At 36.0% G+C, this 20494-nt stretch overlaps 1 protein-coding gene across 3 annotated transcripts in view; it reads left to right on the top strand.

Annotated features, from left to right (window-relative positions):
- The window catches only part of chst15 (carbohydrate (N-acetylgalactosamine 4-sulfate 6-O) sulfotransferase 15), a 290859-nt gene that overhangs the window by 128603 nt on the left and 141762 nt on the right, over nt 1-20494 (top strand). For 2 of the 3 annotated variants that reach the window (XM_039769563.1, XM_039769544.1), the window contains one exon: nt 4002-4052. The exons of the other annotated variant lie outside the window; for it this stretch is intronic. The gene's annotated coding sequence lies outside the window, so the exon portion shown is untranslated. The remainder of the gene's footprint in view (nt 1-4001; nt 4053-20494) is intronic. 3 annotated transcript variants of the gene reach the window in all.

Genomic DNA, 20494 nt, shown 5'->3' with positions numbered 1-20494 from the left:
AATATTAGCACTGCTTTTGCAAATCCAATACCAAGAGGCATATAACAGAGACATATGCATTTCATGGTGCACTGCAAACATTAAAACTGAGGTAGACATTGATTACTTAATTTTTTTTTAATTTGCGTAGAACAGCAAGAATTTTATAAAACAACATACACACCAATGCACATTAGAATCATTCTTGAAACATGGCCTCTAGTTTTTGTTCCAGCTAATTTTTTAATCAGAGTTCAATCTTAATTCAGTAGTAGACTTTATTAAGTAGTGAATTTTATCTGTATGACTACTATAATAACCAAACTATTTTCTTGGAAATACTTTGTGTTAAACTGGAAATGATATGAAGTTTTTATTAAGAAAACAAAAAAAATCCATGTTATGTATTTTGATGTAGTATAATTACCAATAAAAATGAAAATCTAGTTATAATACAGTAGCCATCCAGACAATGTTGCGATTTGTCTGCAGAATCAGAGCTTAGTCTGAGTGAAAATCATAAGTCACAGTTACACATAATGACCCCAGTGGGCATTAACTGAAATCACTTGAATATTTAAAATGCTACATTGAAATATGTGATTTAGAAAGAAAGAACAACAAACTGCCAATTCATCCATTCATTTTTCTGAACATATTTTTTTCTCTTTTCGATTGAAGTGAGCAAGTGGTGATCTTTGCAATATTAGGTATATGGCAGGAGCCAAATACTACAGGTTTGTTGCAGATAGACACAAATTCACAATCTGTCATTATAGGCCAAATTAATATAGAAAAACATTCTTGCTCCTGCTTTATCCAATTCAGAGTCACAGGTGGAGCCCATCAAGAAACAGCCCTGAACAGGGTACCAGTCCATTGTAGGGCCCACTCACACACACACACGCTGGTGCCAATTTAAAGTCACCAGTTAAGCTAACTTGAACATCTTTGGGTATGCGGGAGGAAAGCAAGAGTAGAACAAAGCATGCTGACATGAGAATTGAAGACTCCACACTGATAACATCCAAACACAGGATTCAAAACAAAGATGGAGGATGTGAGGCGGCATCATTGCTGCCCGCTGTGTCACCATGCTACTCACTATTAGCTAAATTATGTGCTGTTTTAGAAGGAACCATGCCAGCACCATGCAGGCAGCAACTATACATGAAGGATACCCCAGAGAAGGTCTGTGAGACAGCATATGTTACCATATGTTATAATGCCAACATACCACTTTACTTAAATAAAGAGTGGACATAAATAATTAAAGATTTATATTTTGAATTTTGTAGTCCCCTAGGATAAAAGAGGAATTAATCCTTTCCTTGTCAATGTCTCAAAAATCAGGTCTGAAACACCAACATATAGAGACACATTCTGGTAGACTGTCTGAGTGAAAATAAATGATATTAACAGTCTGGATTTGCTAATTTCAGAAAATAACAAGTCGTCTTTTTCTTAGAAGACATCTGGGCACTGCTCTAAATGGCTTCACAGCTCTGACATCTGTTAGGTTGTTTGTCGACTTCAAATTAGTCCACTCATCTGTAACCATGAAACTGGACAAAAAGGATTTAGGTAATTTTATATTTTAAAATATAACTTTTAGTTTAATATGCTAGTACTTAAATTACTCGTACATTGTCTTGATGTAGAGATAAAGCTAAAAGAAAGTCCATATTAACTTTTATTTACTGTTTCAGTGTTTACTTAGTATAAATTACTGACCTGGAAAAAAATATTATTTTACTAGAATCAGTTTTGAACCTAAATCACTTGCCTTCATATACAGTATGTGCATTTAAGTAATTGGTCATTCTTTGTCACATCATTTCTAGCAGAATGGATATTGCTCAGTGAAGCAGTCAAAAGAAAAATTGAATATAATGGCGTAAAAGGCAGCAAAGCAGATTATATTACAAGAATATATGCTTGGATAGAGTTCTGATTGTGTTTTTGCACCAAGGGTTTATTTTCCATTGTTTTCTTTAACAAATGTTTGTAAGAAACATTTTTGACAACATATTTCAATGTCAGCATCTACATAAATTCCTTTGTTTAAGCAGACAATGAAATGGATAGCCTGACTTTGTATAACCTCCAGTTACCTTTTTGGACCAAAAAATATGTGGTTCTGATAGAACACATTGAAATGGATAAAAGGCATTGACTTCATGTGCCCTCTTGAGATCAGCTTGCTTAAAATAAAAGTGGGTACTTAGGTGTTTGCTGAAAGTGTATTTTAAATCTTCATGTTAGAGAGTGATAGATTTTAGTGACAGCATTGTATTTTTATATATAGTATACTGTTTTAAGGAGATTAAACTACACCATGTTTTTGAATATTTTGAAACAAAGGTGACATTTATGTTATTTATTGAACAGCAGAAGATGTCATATTTTGAGAAACAAACTCAACACAAATTTGTGTCCAATAAGACACTAATGGCCCAGTCAAAGGTTTTTTTTGCCTTAAAGAAAATTTTAATTCTACTTGGATTTCCATATCTAGTAAGAGTAATGAATAGTAACTGCTCATAACATGCATCATGATTAAAAAACTGAACAGAAGATGTTATTAGTTAATATAAAAAGAAAATGGTGTAAATAGATAACTGTTAACTCCATCCATCCATCCATCCATTTTCTAACCCGCTGAATCCGAATACAGGGTCACGGGGGTCTGCTGGAGCCAATCCCAGCCAACACAGGGCACAAGGCAGAAACCAATCCTGGGCAGGGTGCCAACCCACCGCAGTAACTGTTAACTCTTTTTGCACAAGTGAGTTGCACTTCTGTTGATTTAAATAGTATGACTGAGTGAAAAATTTTATTTTTGGGATTGGCTCCAGCAGACCCCCGTGACCCTGTAGTTAGGATATAGCAGGTTGGATAATGGATGGATGGATATTTTTTTATTAGATCGCCTTTATTTATTAGCATTATTGAAATGACAATGAAATATGCTTTTAACCTCACATAAAAAAAATCCATGTGATGTGCACTACCTAGCTAACATTCCTGTGAGATTTGCACATTCTCTTTTATTTTTGTTAATTTTGATTACATATATTAATTTTATCAAATATCCCAAAGACCTGTGCATTAGGGGAGGTTAACTAGCAATTCTGAACTTGCTCAGGTTTGGTGGATTGTTTTTTTGCTTGAGCATGTCCTGCTGTTTCACCCAGGTTTGAGTCTTTCTTTGCACACATTATTGCAGAGTTCCATGCCATCCTACAACTGGAAAAGTATAGGTAAAGAAATTGTTGGCTCAGTATGCCCAATAGGGGCTGTGCGGTCTCATGGCCTCAGAACCCCTGCAGATTTTGCTTTTTTTTCTTTAGCCCTGTGTATTTTGTTTCTGTCCTCCTTGTCATCGGAACTTACTTTATTCTTTGTTACTTAGTATTGCCTAATGTTATTTTTATATTTTTCTTTTTTCTTTCTTCATCTTGTAAAGCACTTTGAGCTACATCATTTGTATGTAAACATGTTATATAAATAAATGTTGTTGTTGTTGTTGTAGTAGTGTCTGAGGACATTGAACATTGAGGATTCTTAGACCCTGATTGAAGTGTACTCTTCAAAGTAGGGTAGAGTATAGGGAAAATGAAAGCGGTATAATGCATTTGCTCTATTTATGAGATTCCATGCATCCATTTTCTATACTTTCTTATGCAGAATAGGATCCCGGCGAAGCTAGATACTACTCCATGAAGATTCAAGCACAAGGTAGACAAGGTTGCTTGTAAATACAAACAGACCAGGTGCCAGATCCATCTAAGGCTGAACACACAGACATTCGTATCAGGGTCCAATTTAGCCTAACCAGTCCACCTTACAACCTAGCATATGGAGAGGACCCACACAGATTCGGAGAGACTTGTGAACTCCATGTAGGAGGCTCCCGGGACATGAACCCAAGTCTTCTTAATGCGAGCCAGCAGCACTATCATTGCTCCACCATGATGTTCTTTATCAGATTCAACAGTAAGGATTTTTTTTCAATTCAGGTTGGATTTATACCAATGAGGCAGATGCAATGGACAGTCCCCCTTGGAGGAGTAAGTAGATTTTTCATGTACATAAGACAGTGGATGAGAGTTGAGCATGTGCTGTGCTTTCTTTTTTTTGGTATAAAGGAATATGATTAGCCATTTCAAGCCTAATTAGAGATTCTAAAATCATTTGAAGATGACCCAGAGGGAATAATAGAGAATTTCAACAGTGTATGCTTTCCTTGTATGGTTTTCACTGTGTCTCTGTGTATGTGGTTGACTAGCACATGGGAGAATAAATCTTTGCTGGGTCCAACTGCGTGTTACTTATATTCATTTGCATGATTGCTAATTAAACACAGCAGATTTGATGTTTTGTAACTACTGTTCAATTTTTTTAATTAAATGAGGAAAATTACTAGAGGAAGTCATTTTATTTCATTTTAATACCACACCTAATTAAGATAGCATGCACCTGTAAATTATAGTTGAATTGTTAAATTTGAAACTGAGCTATTTTGGTAATTAACATGGGCACGGTAATTGTGCACATTATGCATTCAGTCAAAACATGTCGCTTGTGAGAAACTAGTTAGTACTGCAAATCCTTTCACTATAAAATTGATTTTTGCATTGAGCAAACATTATGTATAAAATTTAAAAATATCTTTAGTGATATATTTTTTATTATACAGTAGTTCATGTTACAGCAATTTTAAAATATGTAATTGTTCATTTTAAAATTTCTTCCCACCATTCAAGTGTCTATTATCATGTAAATGTTTTAAACAATTTTTTTGCTAAAATGACAGGTAAAAAATAAACTACATTAAAAATTTAAATTCACATGCATGGCAAATTTGTGTGTGCACTGTCCTGAGGTAAATGAGAGAGCTTCCATATAACTAAGTATACAGATGGGATCTAAGACAGGCCTTGTGAAAAATAAACACAAACACAAGAAGCCTCATATTTGAACATTCATTCCCCTTAAGAAAAAGGGCATTGCATTCATGACAGTAGCACATAAAGTCAACTATCACAGGGTAAGCAATCAAGAACTTTGTCATTTAGCAATGGGGTTTTTGAAGATGATTCAACATCAAACAGGAAGCCAATGTAGTTGAAACAACTGGGTGCTTATTTGCGTATTTGTTTTTTACTTGTGTTTGTATATTTATTGCTGGGCATAGAAGCCATGTCTTCAACCTTTTGGCATTTTATTTTAGGAAAAGCCTGCAATTTCTGAAGAGAACATAATTCTAATTGTTTCAAAAGTTATATCAAATTATTTACTGTATGTATGGCATGATTTAATTCCTGGAGGTTTTAACATGGCTCCTGACTAAATCCTTTGTATTTATAAGTAACCTCCACGCTGTTTATTGACTTTGTTCTCTCTGAATATTAGAGCATAAGAAAAATCTAGACAAGAACAGGCCATTCAGCCTAATAAAGCTCACCAGTCCTATCCACTCACTTCTTCTAAATATCATGTCTAATTTTGAAAGTCCCTGAAGTCCTACTATCTATCATAGCACTTGACTGCTTATTCCATGTATCTGTGGTTCTTTGCATGAAATTTACCCTTAACAAATTTCCAACTGTGTCCCTGTGTTTAACACATTTCAAAATAACAGTCTCGATCCACTGTACTAATTCCCTTTATAATTTTAAACACTTCAATCATGTCTTCTCTTAATCTTCTTTTGCTTAAACTTTTTAAATCTTCCTTTATAGTTTATCTCTTGTAGCCCTGGAATCAGCCTAGTTGCTCTTCTCTGGACTTTTTTTAGCGCTGCTATGTCCTTTTTTGTAGCCTGGAGACCAAAACTGTATGCAGTATTCCAAATGATGTCTAACCAGTGTGTTATAAAGCTTAAGCATAAACTCCTTGGACTTGTACTCTATACTTTGTGCTAGATAACCTAAAATTCTGTTATCCTTCTTAATGGCTGCTGAACACTGTCTGGCAGTTGATAGTATAGAATCCAGTACGACTCATAAATCCTTCCCTTAAAATGCACTTTTCGATTTTCAGACCTCTCATTGTATATTCAAACCTAATATTTTGCTTCCTACGTGTAATACTTTACATTTACTTACATTAAATTTCATCTGCCACAAATATGCACAATCCCATTTACTTTTCAAGTCCCTCTGTAATGATTCAGTGGATTCTAGATTATCTGTCAATCCACCAAGCTTGGTATCTTTAACCAGCTTTTTACTTATATTCCTATCCCAATCATTCATATATATTAAAAATAGCAGTGGTCCCAGCACTGAACCCTGTGGAACACCACTCAACATCAGCCAATTTTGATAGGGTTACTCACGCCATCACCCTGTACTCTTTGTGTCTGGGCCAATTTTGCACCCATCTACAAACAACACCCTGAACTCCCACTTAATTTAGTTCAAAGTGCAGCATTTATACAAAGAGTAGTTAATGTTCAACAGTGTTCAAAAATGCTCATTAGAAAATTAGTCCAAGGGAGGAATTAGTTTTTAATTAAATAAAATAATAGTAACAGAAAACCTTCACAAGCTGTTTTTGAAAGATGCATCTCTGAGACATTTTGTAAATTCTGTAACTTACACAGAAAGCGGTAAAGATCACTTCTTGTAATAGGTTGGGTCAGATAATTAAATATACTTTAATCCACAAATACAGTATATTTGATACTAGGTTGTATATTGTACCTGAATGAATGACACACATTCAGTAGAAACATTAGTAGGGTTCAAATTGCACCCCTATTTATTTCCCTCTGATAATCAGAAGTTTCTCACATCATGTCTTCATATTAATCTTTTACAGACTGACTTGATGACTTTACTGACTGATATCATCACAAAACAAAGTCATCATGAGTCATGGTCATCACATATGAATCATCACAAAACAAAGGAGGAGCCCATTGCATTCCAGCAGGTGTTATTACACATTGGCAACACTGAGATTCTGTAACCCCCTATATGAACTATATTATAAGATTAGCAACACTGAGGTTAGTAGTGCAATATTAAACAACTGCAACACAGTAACACAGCACAGTAATGGCACTCCATGACAGCATACACAGTTTTTACTTTTTTATGCAATACCTGAAAATGGTACATATTTCAATATGCCCAAGTAAACATTTTGATTGAATGAATAAACTGGCAATGTCAGTAATGAATGCAACCTGGGGGTTATAGACAAGGAGAGCACCTTACAGTAGATAGTTAAACTTACTCTATCAAGAAACCCTTATCAGAGTAATGAGAACAGACATCTGTAACAGTTATGCTACAAACTGTAACTCTTGAATTGGAGCCCACATGCTTACCATTCTACCTTAATGCCAGTGAAGTACAATAAAATCTTGTAGAGGAGAAAAATCAATGCAGAAAGCTGAGACAAGTACATAATATCACCAGTTTTTCATCATGAAATTAAGTACCGTAATTAAAAGAACTAATGTATATTTCCATGATTGAAAGTAGGACACAGTTTTAAATATTCATTCTTTCATTTATTTATCAAACCTGCCTATTCCAGTGAAGACTGTCTTAGAACCAGACCTAATTCTGTTCTTGCTTAGGGAAGGTAGAAACCAAGCCCAGAATAGATGTCAGGATATTACAGGAAATATTCATGCATATTCTCATGCTCACTTACATTGGGCCAATTCAGAATTACCGTAGTACTGAAAAAGGTATCAGTGTGCATTAGTCATTCAAAACACTCTTTATAATACCTACAAAGAAATGGTTCTTTCAGCCATTATGAGTGCATAAGTAATTACTACTAGGATTTTGAAGATTTAGATAGTTAAATTTATTTCAAACCATGTATGGCATGATTTGCTTACTGGTGATACTAACATGGCTCCTGACTAACCATTTGTATTTACAATTAACTACCATTTTTGATATGTCCAGAGAAAAAGCTGTCTGTTGATTTTTTTTCTGTCAGTTCTGAATCCATTACCTGTGAAACCCCCAGGGTGAACACACTAATTTCTTAAGCCCTAGTAGCACTTCCATCCCCTTGAAAGTGCCTGGTTCTGTACTTATAACTCTAAATGCAACATTATCCCCATTTGCTTTTTTGAAGGCAAATTAACTGCAATTTTGTGCTCATGAGGAGCACTTACACTTTCATGTCTGGTGTAATCCTGGCTTTGGAATACAGCAGATTGCTTTGCATTAGGTTTCAAAAGCAAACAGTACTATAATCCATTAAAATCCATTGACTGTTTTAGAGATCATTTTTATTGAATGAAAAGTAGAACGTAATAGAAGTTAAATGAAGAAACACAACCCTGTAAGTAAATTCCTTTATGGGACTGCCCAATCCTATTCTGAGTTTAGTGAAGAGCTTAAAAACCTTCTAGACAGAAACAACACAGTTTACATGCTACTTATAGGCAGAAGGGTAAAATTAATGGAGAATTTTAAACTATGTTCACTGGTAGTTAGGTTTTTCAGAGCAGTATATAACAGTGAAGAATAGTTTATCCTTGATTACATAAGGTAATATAAAAGAGGAAAAAATCAAGGGATACAGTGCAAACTGGGATTGAACATTTCATGAAATATGCTGCACGTGTAAGTAGACTGTAAATTCTGATAATAAAATCTCTTAAAGTATGTTATTACATTTTCAACACATTTAAACAATTTCCTATGACTAAACAAAAGATGTAAGCATTACATGAAAATGTGATTTGTGACAGGTGGGTATCAGCAAGAGTGAAAGGGAATGTCTACAAGAGAGTAGTGAGACAAGCTATGTTATATGGGTTGGAGACAGTGGCACTGACCAGAAAGCAGGAGACAGAGATGGAGGTGGCAGAGTTAAAGATGTTAAGATTTGCATTGGGTGTAACGAGGATGGACAGAATTAGAAATGAACACATTAGAGGGTCAGCTCAAGTTGGACGGTTAAGAGACAAAGTCAGAAGGGCGAGATTGCGTTGGTATGGACATGTGCAGAGGAGAGATGCTGGGTATATTTGTTGTACAATGTCTCATTGCTACAATGACAATAAAGATTTTGATTGATTGATTGAAAAGAGGAAGGCCTAAGAGAAGGTTTTTGGATGTGGTGAGAGAGGACATGCAGGTGCTGGGTGTCACATGGCAAGATACAGAAGACAGGACCATATGTAAGAAGATGATCCGCTGTGGCAACCCCTAACAGGAGCAGCCAGAAGAAGAAGAAAATTGTGTTACAAGCTCTTTAGGAAATTTCTAATATTTGAAATATTCTTTCTTCTCTGTTAAGTCATATCTGTTTGACAGTTGAATCCTATGAGTTTTTTTTTAATCAATTTTTATGCAACTTTCACTGTGTTATAAGACAGTGATTCTCAACCAGGGGGCAACAACCCACGAAGTAGCTTCAATAAACTTTTAGAGGGGCACCAGATGACTAAAAATAATTATGCAATTACAGCAATATATTCAAATCACTAAAAATCAAGATACAGCAAGAGTGTCAAACTTGTTCAATCTTGTTAAAGTTATCTTGTTATCATCAAAATCTAAAATACAATACATACGGTGTGCAGTGACTGTCAGCTTTCTCGAATACTCCCTTTAATATACATTTCATCGATTTAATCTGTGTATAATTTATACCTGCATTTAAAATTGCGTCACCAGTGTCTTCTTGTGGCAATCAGTGCAGCACAGTGCACCACAGCTACTTAACCTGCAATTGCTGAGCGCTTTGAGTAGTGAGAAAAGCACTATATAAATGCAAATAATAATTATTATTATTACTAGTATATGATTAGAATAGAAAGAGGTTACTCACAATGATCCCACAACAAAGTGAATATAAAGTGACATGCCACACTTCCATAAGGAAATTTAGTGTTTTAGCATGATGCCAAAGACATGATAGGTTGATTTTACACACTCTGCTGCCACTACTCCATTCATTTTTTAAAGCTGCACAGGTGTCAGGACTGGCCACTGGTCTTCCTGAAGCTTTTGTAACTGCAATTACTGGCCCACACCATTCTTCTGTCTTTTTGAGAAGTTCTTGGTTGACGTACTGAGGCCTTTTCTGCTGACTTGATAGAGAACATGTGTTTGCATTTCCACTCATGTTAAATGTCACTATCACTAATGGAAACGCTCCATGCAGATTCATCACAAGAAATAACAAGAAATTATAATGTTGGTGGCCCTTTTAGACTAAAATATCAATGAAACTACTTTTGAAAACATTGAAGAACTGGTGCAATGAACTAGGCTATACTTCAGTTCAGGTGTAATTTCTTCTTCTAAATTTTCAATTTTCTTTCTGAAATATGTGACCCATTTCCACTTGTGCTATCAACCTCTCTCTCTATATATATATATCATTTACCTCAATCTCCCACACAGAAATAAAAAAATAGACATGAGCACTCCACTGAAGATGATTCACCAATCAAAACAAAGGATGTGCCCACCCTTTCAACTTTGACAAATGAAAGTGACAGTTTTATTTCAAGCCGTATTTCATTTTGAAGTGGACAAAATTAAATAAGTAGATAAGAAACAAAAACATATTTCATGATATATTTATTTATGCTCACATTTCATGAGACATTAATTTTTTGCTCATATTTCACAGTACTTTTATTTATTTGCTTATTTATTTATTTATTTAATTTTATCAGAAATATTTCTTCATATACAGTACATAATAATTTTGTGCTTAATTTAAAAAACAATACTTAGGTCAACTAAGCAGCTTTTGTTAGCAAAAATATCTGCAGTGACAAATTCTGTATTTTGGTAATTACTAGCTATTATCCATACTTAAAAATGCAAAGCTGTTTTATGTTATGATTAAGAAACTTAGACACTAGTAAAAATAAATTGTATGTAATAAAAACAAACAGGCTGCTTTTGAAATATTCTCTTAATTTTGCATTTTTTTAAAAAAACAGGCAGTGAAATAAGATAGCAGCAAATATGGTTTTGCTAAAAAATAAAAGTTAAAAATAAGCACCTCTGTCAATATCATGACCTGTACAGGGGGGCCCTGTATATTCTTGTGGTTCTCTGGAGGACCTTGGAAGAATAATGGGTGAGAACCACTGTTACAAGATGATATTCTGAAAAAGATGGCATATCACCTTGCTGTATTCAGCATGCTTCATTAAGTTTTAATTGTTACCAACATTTAGTCTATTAGACTATCCATCCATCCATTTTCCAACCCGCTGAATCCGAACACAGGGTCATGGGGGTCTTCTGGAGCCAATCCCACCCAACACAGGGCACAAGGCAGGAACCAATCCTGGGCAGGGTGCCAACCCACCGTAGGTCTATTATTCTATCACCTAGAAATCAGTTGGGTGTAAATATTTGATCTTCTAAAGTATTTTATTAGTTAAGATTTATGTTTAAATGCATTTGGTGTTAACATTATCTTTTTGTTTTGGAAAATATTTCTTAATGGTCAATTTTTTTTTTTCTTTGGAGCAGTTGTTTTTCTGAAATTTGGTTCAATATGTGAAAAGAATCTAAATACGTTCAATACTGCAGTGATATTCTTTCTTGCTTGAACTTGATGTACTTCACTAACTGTACTAAATAATACAGAGGATGAGCATGGTGCGCACAGTTACACTAAGGTGTTATTATATTTTTTTAACATTGAACTATGATAATTGTCTAGACTCAAGTTGTTTTTAACCTTACTAGTGCCACAAAATATTATAAAATAGAATCTGGAGCAAGACCCATGCAGTCTATTTTTTATGTTTTCTTGCATTATTATCTTTTGTTAAAAACAAACTTCGTGTCTGGTTTTTGATTTCTTTTTTGCAGCTGGTGCCATTGCTAACAGTTAGGTTCTAGTGGACTAGGTGGATTTGACCGTGAGTGGATGAATAGAAAATATTATTTGTTAAAAAAAATTACATTTCTAGCCAGTAGTCATTTTTGCAAATCCAGTACAACTGAAATGCTAGTACAGATTTGTGATGTGTAAATCAACTAAAATCAAATTTATAAATCAATTTTGAATGTTTTTTAAGAATCTATTTTTATGTAATGCACTATTTAAAAAGACGCAAAGTAAAGTTTCCCCTTTCAGTTTTTTAAACTCTCTGTCATGAGCCACAAACAGAATATTTGTGTGCATTAATGAATGAATGAATTAATTAATCAATGTATGAACTGTATCAACTTGAGTATTTTAAATGAACATGCCATTTAATAAATATATGTTCAAGTAGTTCTGTAAATGATTATAAATATTACATATGAATAGGTAGGTATATTGCATAACAGTACTTTGCAGAAGGCAATGGAAACAGAAAATAGTTGCTTGCAATGAAAAAATTCTGATTGTGCCTACCTGGTCCTTGCAATTTGATACTTATACTTATGCCCATAAGATAAAGACAGTGGAAAATTTATATGAAAATATTCAATAACTTATAATATAGATGTTTAATTTAGAAATGGGAACATTTCTTTAAAATCTGGTATTTTTCAGTTCAGCTTAAGATACAGTGTTGAGAAGTGGACATTTCTCTATAGCTGTAAGAGCTCGTGCTTCAGGGTTGTCTCATAGCCCAGGAGGACGATTTAAAGAATTTTCAGTCACTGCATCAATGTAGAGGCATTACAAAGTTTGGTGCTTCTGCCCCCCATTTTGATCTTAGTTATGGTTAAGGTCTTGAGGTCTTTTAACTGTCTTGTTTTGGTGTCTGTGTTGTTTTTGACATTTTCCTTTGTGTTTTGACCCTGCTTTGTTATAGAGAATTTTGCCACTGTTCATTCATGTTCTTGTTTGGAATGCCTACATTTGCTTGGTTTTGGTTAAATTAGAATTTTACTTTGTCTCTATTTTTTAAAGGTTTAGAAGTTTATCATTATTTTATTTGATTCTTTTTGTTGTTCTAATGTTTCTATTTTTGAAAGCATTATTCTTTGTGGTCTTTTGATTGAATAAAGAGTTTTTTCATTTTGTATCTCTCTTTAATTAAACAATGCTTTGATAGTTAGCTTCATGATGGAAAGGAATTTTCTCAGTATTTTTCTCTCCCCTTTTTCGTACCTTGTGGCAAATTTCATTATAAATATCTTGTTATACTCTTCAAATTTTGAAAACCTCTACAGGCGTTCTCCTTGGACTCTTTCTACCCAGACTGTGAACATTCTTCCCAATATATTTATTTTCAATAGATTATTTTCATCTTGAGCATACATTACAATGCTGCATCTTAATCTTCTTAATCTTATTATTATATATTATATTATGTGCTCTATAAGAACTGCCCCCGAGTAGTCAGAGCACTTTGAAAGCTAATGAAAACAGCTTGAAACTTGGAGGAAACAGTAAGTTCCGGTAGTGTGTCAGCAAGCTGTTTGTGTGTTCATTCCCAAAGAGCTGAACTCCCAGACCATCAGTCTGTACAGAAGCATTGCCTTGCTGAATGTAGAGGGGAAGATCTTCTTTGAGATTCTGGCAAAAAGGATGGCTAACTTCATTATGGCTTCCTTGGATGCATGGAGCACTCTTCTTTGATTGGGACCAGATGCAGCGCGCCAAGAGAGAGAAGAGTTACTTGCATGTGGCATGGTTAGATCTCTCCAATGCTTACGGCTGAGTTTCACATAGGTTGATAGACTTTGTTTTGTAGTTGTTTCATGTCCCGAGTTGCATGCAGAACATCATCACTGGATACTTCAGTAACCTGCAGATGTGCTTCACTCTGGAGGGCTACACGACAGGATGGCAACAGTTAGAATGTGGAATTGCCATGGGATGCACCATCTCCCCCATCCTGTTTGTGATAGCCTTCGTGGTAATTCTCAGAGGGGCCAGCCAGGTAGTTGAAGGTATCAATTTACCAACAAGCGAGAGGTTACCACCACTGAAGAGTTATATGGATGACATGACAAGCATCCTTGAAATGGCTCCATGCACAATTAGGCTCCTCAAGCGCCTTGAAGAGCTCCTTGTATGGGGAAGAATGAATGTCAAGGCCAGAAAATCAAGAAGTATGTTGATAAGGAAAGGCATATTGCAAGTCAGTAAAATCTTTGTTGCAGGAGGGGAGCCCATTCCACGGCTGGACAAGAAACTACTGCAAAGCCTGGGAAGGCAGTACACCACAAACTTGTCCGATAGGCAAATGGGAAAACTAGCCAAGTATCAACTTGCTGAGCGGCTGGCAAATATCGAGCAGAGCCACCTACCTGGAAAGTACAAGGAGTGGTGTTATCAGCACACCCTATACCAACGGGTCATGTGGCCTCTAAATGTCTGCAAAATCTCCTCCTCAGAAGTCAACAGGATGGATGGTCTCGCTAACAGTTACATCCATAAGTAGCTAGGATTGCCCTCCTTCTTTTCACATGTTGGTCTCTTCAGCCAGAGCATGCTGGAGCTCCCTATCAAGTTCATTAGCCTGGTATACAAACAGGAAAAGGCTTGTGTTGGAGCTAAAGAACTCGACAGACCCACTCAAAAGGAGTGCGAAAGTCCCCATCCGCACAGGTCGCAAATGGAAGGTGCAGGTTGAGGTGGATTGGGCGATTTCCAGTTTGCAACATCTAGAGGTGGTGGGGGAGGTCCAGACCAGTCATGCTGGCTTGTGCAGGGGAGAAGCGCACCAATTCTGGTCCAAAGCCACCAAGAAACAACAGAAGATCATGTTGGTGGACGAAGTCACCAGGCTGGAGCTTGATCTTTTCCATGTGAAAGCAATATCCCAAGGCAGCCAAGGGATTTGGACAAGATGGGGCGCTACCATTAACCGACACATCAGCTGGGCAGACATCTGGGGGACACCATAATCTAGACTTAGCTTCCTGTTGAGGGAAACCTACAACTTCCTCCCATGCCCTTGTATCCTCACACAATGGTATGGTGAGGAGGTAGGCTCTTCCCTCTGCAGGATCATCAAAGTGAGCCTCCAGCACATATTGTCAGGGTGTAAGGTGGCTTTGACCCAGGGACATTTCAGGTGGCGCCATGATCAGGTCCTGAAAAAGCTAGCCAAGATTCTGGAGAGGTGCAGGGTAGCAGCAAACTGCACAACAGCAATAGCTGAGCATGCCCTAGCAGGATTCGTAAAGTCCGGCAGTACGTATCAGCCTCCTGAACAGAAATTGGTTAACAGGCTTACGCCTGGAAAAAAGTGGCAGTTGCTGGCTACAGGCTGAAGAGCCAAATCAGGATATACTATCTTACCTGTACAATGAATTTATTACATGCTGAGAACATTTTATCAAAGATCATATTACAGTTACAGCACATCTGGATAAAGTGATCTGCTCAAGATGACACTATGTTTCAGATGTGATGGCTGAACTGATAACTTTGTAGTTTAAAGTCCCATGCTTTAGCCGTTGCAGCATGAGGTAAATACGAATGCCCACAAATGATTGTCATTAAAAAAAAATCAAAAAATATTTTGTGTTCATATATTTATACTAAATTAAGAGTTTTTATGTTTTAATTATATTTCAAAGTGTTACTTTTTAAATTAAGAATTTTATTTGTTACTATTCTTTATGCAAATGCTGATATTTTAATATCAAACAGCACTTCTCAATAGTGTATTGCCAAGTGTCACATGTAAATTAATTAATTAAAATGTTTTGGCTTTGGCTCAAAGTCACTATGAACTTTCTGTAGTTTCATTGACTTCAATTTACTGGAAGCAACTAGCAAAAATAGATTTTTGTGGCCAGTATAAACACCAGCAATCTGAAGGTCTTCAGAGGTTATTAAAAGCTGCATTTTTTCTTTTTCTCTGTCATTTTATTCCAAGTGATATTTACTTAATAAAGACCACCAGGTAAGATCTCCAATTTAAATTAAACAAAAACAAAGCTGAAAGACTGAATTAAATAGACAATGTTGTCATCTTGCCAAAGGTGTTACCTACTCATTTGTTATTAATAAAGTGAAATTATGTAGGCTTATTTTACAGTAACCATAAAAAATTATTAAAATAGATAAATTCCCCTTAAACCACCTCATTATATATAAAGAAGATAGAAGGCTAACATGTATAACAAGTTTATGTGTAATATAGAAAAATTTAAACTGCTGCTGTACTAAACACAGACTCACTTACTGTTCACACTGAGACAAAAAGTATCCATTTTAATTAAAGGGTAAAATGAAAAATTCTTAACCCAGCTTTCTTTCTGCTGAAGATGCACCTCTACTTTCTTCCATTTGAAGTTCAGCTGGGGATTAGAAACATTTGCAGTTCCTCTCTGTAAAAAAATGACTTCAGATTCCCTTTTCTCAGTTTATTACTCCACTTCTTTAATGTAAAAGGCAATACTCCATGTATATATCTCTGCAGCCAGGAGCCAAATGTCGAGCAGGAGGGGCAAAGTTTTGTGGGAGGGGACATACTTGACAGGTACAATGATGTTTTCAAACTAAAAGGTTGGTACACTTGAAGTTGTAAAAGTTTGTCATGAATACTCTGATGTCTACACAGCTTATAATAGGGAAAATACACAATTTAAAAAGGATTAACAGGATACATTGCAATAAAAGTTAAGCCATGTTCCCAAAACACAAACATAGTCCAAGAACGACCAGCCTAATGGCATGTTAATTTCAAGCTGTCATTTTGTAAACTTCACTTTATGCTGAAAGTTTTTTCAATCTCAGTTGCACATTTGATGATTTCAAGTGTACGCTCTAGTGTCAAATTCACACACTCAGATTTTATTCTTTTTTTTTTATTTAATTGTAATCACACAATATACCATCCAATTAGATCACTTTTTACAAAAATAGGATTGAAAACAAATCAACCACCACCCCTGAGAAAAAGAGCATGGCCAACAGAGTAAAACTTAAAGCTAGTAAAAATAAGCAAATTGATGAATTAATAAGTGAGTAAAGATAAATGGAGAAGAAAAACAAATGGGGAGAGAATCTGCTTCCTCAGTTCATTAAGAGCTTAATATAAAATGTTCTTGATTATATCCTGCCAGGTTTTGAAAATGTTCTGCACAGATCCTCTAAGTGAGAATTAGATTTTTTCCAGTTTCAAATAGTGTAAAACATCAGTTACCCACTGACTTAAAAGGGGAGAGTTAGGATTCTTCCAGTTGAGCAAGATAACTTTACATGCCAATAGTGTAGTCAAAGCAATTACAGTTTGTTTGTCCTTCTCCACTTTAAGCCCATCTAGAAGTACACCAAACACAACTGTTAATGGGTTAGGAAGGATTGTAACACCAAGGCTGTCTGAAAGGCATTTAAAGATTTTGGTCCAGAATGATGTTAATTTGGTGCAGGCACAAAACATGTGGCCCAATGAGGCTAGAACTTGATTGCAGCGTTCGCAGGGTGGATCTTGCCCTGGAAACATTTTGGACAATTTTAAACGAGACAGATGTGCTTGATATATAATTTTGAGTTAAATAATTTTATGCTTTGCTCATATGAAGCTCGAGTGAATTCTCTGAGATATTGAGTAAGAGGTCGCACTGTCCTCTTAGATGTTTGAAAGGGAGGGACTCTAAAATGGTTTTATATATTGCAGAAATGCTGCCTGAGCCTTCGAAACTGAACAATATTTTTTCCACCATAGTAGTTTCTGATAGTGAAAGAAATGTGTTGCTGGAAAGATAAATTTGGAATGTAATTGTTCTTAGGATGCAAAGACAGATTTTATTCTTAAATGCATGCCATCAAAACCTCCACCAGCGGCTGCTTGGTGCACAGCAATCACAGTTGCTTTGATGTTCAAGAGCACTGGTTTTGCTTCTTGGTCCATCACTTTTCAGTTTTCATTTCATGTTCTGGATATTTAATGTGAATTCTTCACTTTACATTCTGCATTTTTAAAACCTCTTTCATGTTGTTATAGTTTCCTCATTTCACACTCTCGGGTTTTAGTGTTCATTTCATGCCTTTACTTTCTGTTCATTTTACCTTCTCACTATTCTTCATTTCATTCCCAGCATTTTAATTTTCATTTCAGACTGTCACTGATCTAGCTTAAAAAGAATTCAGTGGCATTCTCCTTCCTGTTCTTATTGCTTGCTGCTTGGCTTACCTCAACTACACATTAATAGTATCGTTTATGTCTCTAATACGTCATGTTATTGGAATATTGAGTGGTTGTGATATGTGCAAGCAAGCAACATTCCAGTAAACTACTGCTTTAGTTTTCGGCTTGAAGATGCAATACACTTGGCAGACAGTTCTTCAGGATTCATAAGCTGACAGTTGAAATGCAAACAATCCTTCCCATTAAAGGGGAACAGTGTTTGAATTACTTGAACGATTTACTCCATTTGCACATGTCAGCTACCAGGAGCCTCATGTATAACGCCACGCGTAGAACTCGCACTTTAACATGGCGTAAGCACAAAAGCCGAAATGTGCTTACGCACAGAAAAATCCAGATGCAGGAATCTGTGCGTCCTCCAACTTCCACGTTCTTCTGCTACATAAATCCCGATCAGCGTGAAAAGTAACGCTCATGCACGTGCTTTATGTAACGCCCCAACTCCTCCCAGAATTACACCTCTTTGAATATGCAAATCAATATAAATCGCCCTTAAGCTCAGCCTTCTGTGAAAAGACAATGGGAAAAGCACGGGGGAAAATATAAGAATTTCAGCGAATACCAAGTGGAGGCAAAGGAAAAACATACTATTTGTTTAATTAAACCGTGGTATAATCAACAAAAGGAAGTTGATCGAGTGACATAGCGTGTTGGAGAAACTTGAAAGCTCGCGTTCACTAAATCGCACAGTGCTGGAAATAAAAAAGAAGTTACTTATTAAAGTCGCCGTGAAAAGGCGAGTTGTAGCCCACTGTCTGAGTGTCATATGAAAGCTTATTATGGTACAGAGCAAAAAAAAGGCACACAGTAGGGAAAAAGCACGAAATGTCAACTTCAATCTCGAAATTTCCACTTTAATCATGTAGTTTATTTTGTCATTAAAGTAGAACATCATAAACTTCATCTTAAAATCATTTAATTAACCAGTTTCTCAAATCACATCGTAATTAAAGTAGCACGTTAAATGCTTTGTTTTGTATGTGATCTTCTATGTGCTCTATGTGTGTGAATCACTACTTGCTTCTTAAACCGGCTCTCTTTCTCCAACTGGACACGGAATCCATTACATTCGTGATATTACAGCTCTCTGAATAACTAAAATACTGAAATGTATACGTGATATCATTTTCATGATGATAGTAGTTAAAGCACGTTATTAAACATGGGTTTCACGGCTCAGTGATTGTGTGCGACCTTCGACGAAATAATTTATTGCAGCAGTACTCAGGGGCGGCTCTAGGCTTGTGGTGGCACTGGGCAGAGGAAGAATCGTTGGCTCCTTCGCCCGCCAATGTCAGTAAGGTAGCTTATGGGGATGGCCACGTCCGTTGCGGACAATGCATAGCTGCCTCGTGCTCATAACACAAGCATTTAACTTTTGCAGAAATTTGTTGCTGCGTTTTTAGCTGTGTTGTTATTTTCTCTTTCTCTTTTTTATTCAATATATATTGGCGTAGCCGCCCCTGCAGTCCTTGCTTTTCTTTGTCCAAGTAACACAATCAGCTATGTAATAGACGTTACGCCATCTGTAAGCTTAGAGCGCCGATTCTTCAAAACGTTTAAGGAGCATTGAAATATCTTTGTAGTACATGTTTAATTATTCTATCCTTCACGGCAGTCCCAGTGAAGAATATAGATTATTTAAATGAAGTTAAAGTTTTATCTGTATAATATAATAAACATATTTTGCTGCATTTCATCTTAAAAATTATATCGTCATCATATGTAAATACGCGCTTTATAAAGTGGCTCTGGTTGTCCGATATTATAACTGTAGTGCAAGTTTACATTGGGGTGATTGTACTTATAAGTACAAACACTTCTACAAGAAGCAATAAGTGCGTTTAAAGTTCTTGGGATGAAACTGTTTCTGAACCGCGAGATCCGTACAGGAAAGGCTTTGAAACGTTTTGCCGTGGCTGAGACAGCGTGTGCTTGAAGCTGAACGATAATTCTCTTTCCGATCAGCTGCTGCTGTGGTTCACACTCAGATACAGTGATATGAATACTCCTACTGGTGCAGTGAGAGTAATATGGAAAAAGATGATCCGCTGTGGTATCTCGTAACGGGAGCAGCTGAAAGAAGAAGAAGGTGAGAGTAACAACGCTAAAGCAGTTATGGTATTTGGAATACTATGGCTATTCCCTGGACCATTATATTGTTACAAGTTAATTACAATCAGATGCATTACACTAATAAACAATATGCGGTTAGTTTCAGTGTATTTATAAAGCCGTGTCAGGAACATAAGGTGTAATTACACAGGAACAGTAGCATTGCTTTGACGCTGGGTGCCGCCAGTCTGCAAAACCTAGCGGACAACTTGCGTACGACAAGGTATGAGGTACCGTGGAAAAGTGCATGGCTTTACACCAACTGTAGGTTTTATGCATCGTGATTTGAACATGGAAAAGTTATTATGCAACATTTCTGTGCGT

Source organism: Polypterus senegalus, chromosome 1 (genome assembly GCF_016835505.1).
Source record: "Polypterus senegalus isolate Bchr_013 chromosome 1, ASM1683550v1, whole genome shotgun sequence".
Classification (NCBI taxonomy): Eukaryota; Metazoa; Chordata; class Cladistia; order Polypteriformes; family Polypteridae; genus Polypterus; species Polypterus senegalus.
Note: the sequence above shows the minus strand (reverse complement) of the source record. Positions and strands in the feature narration are given on the sequence as shown.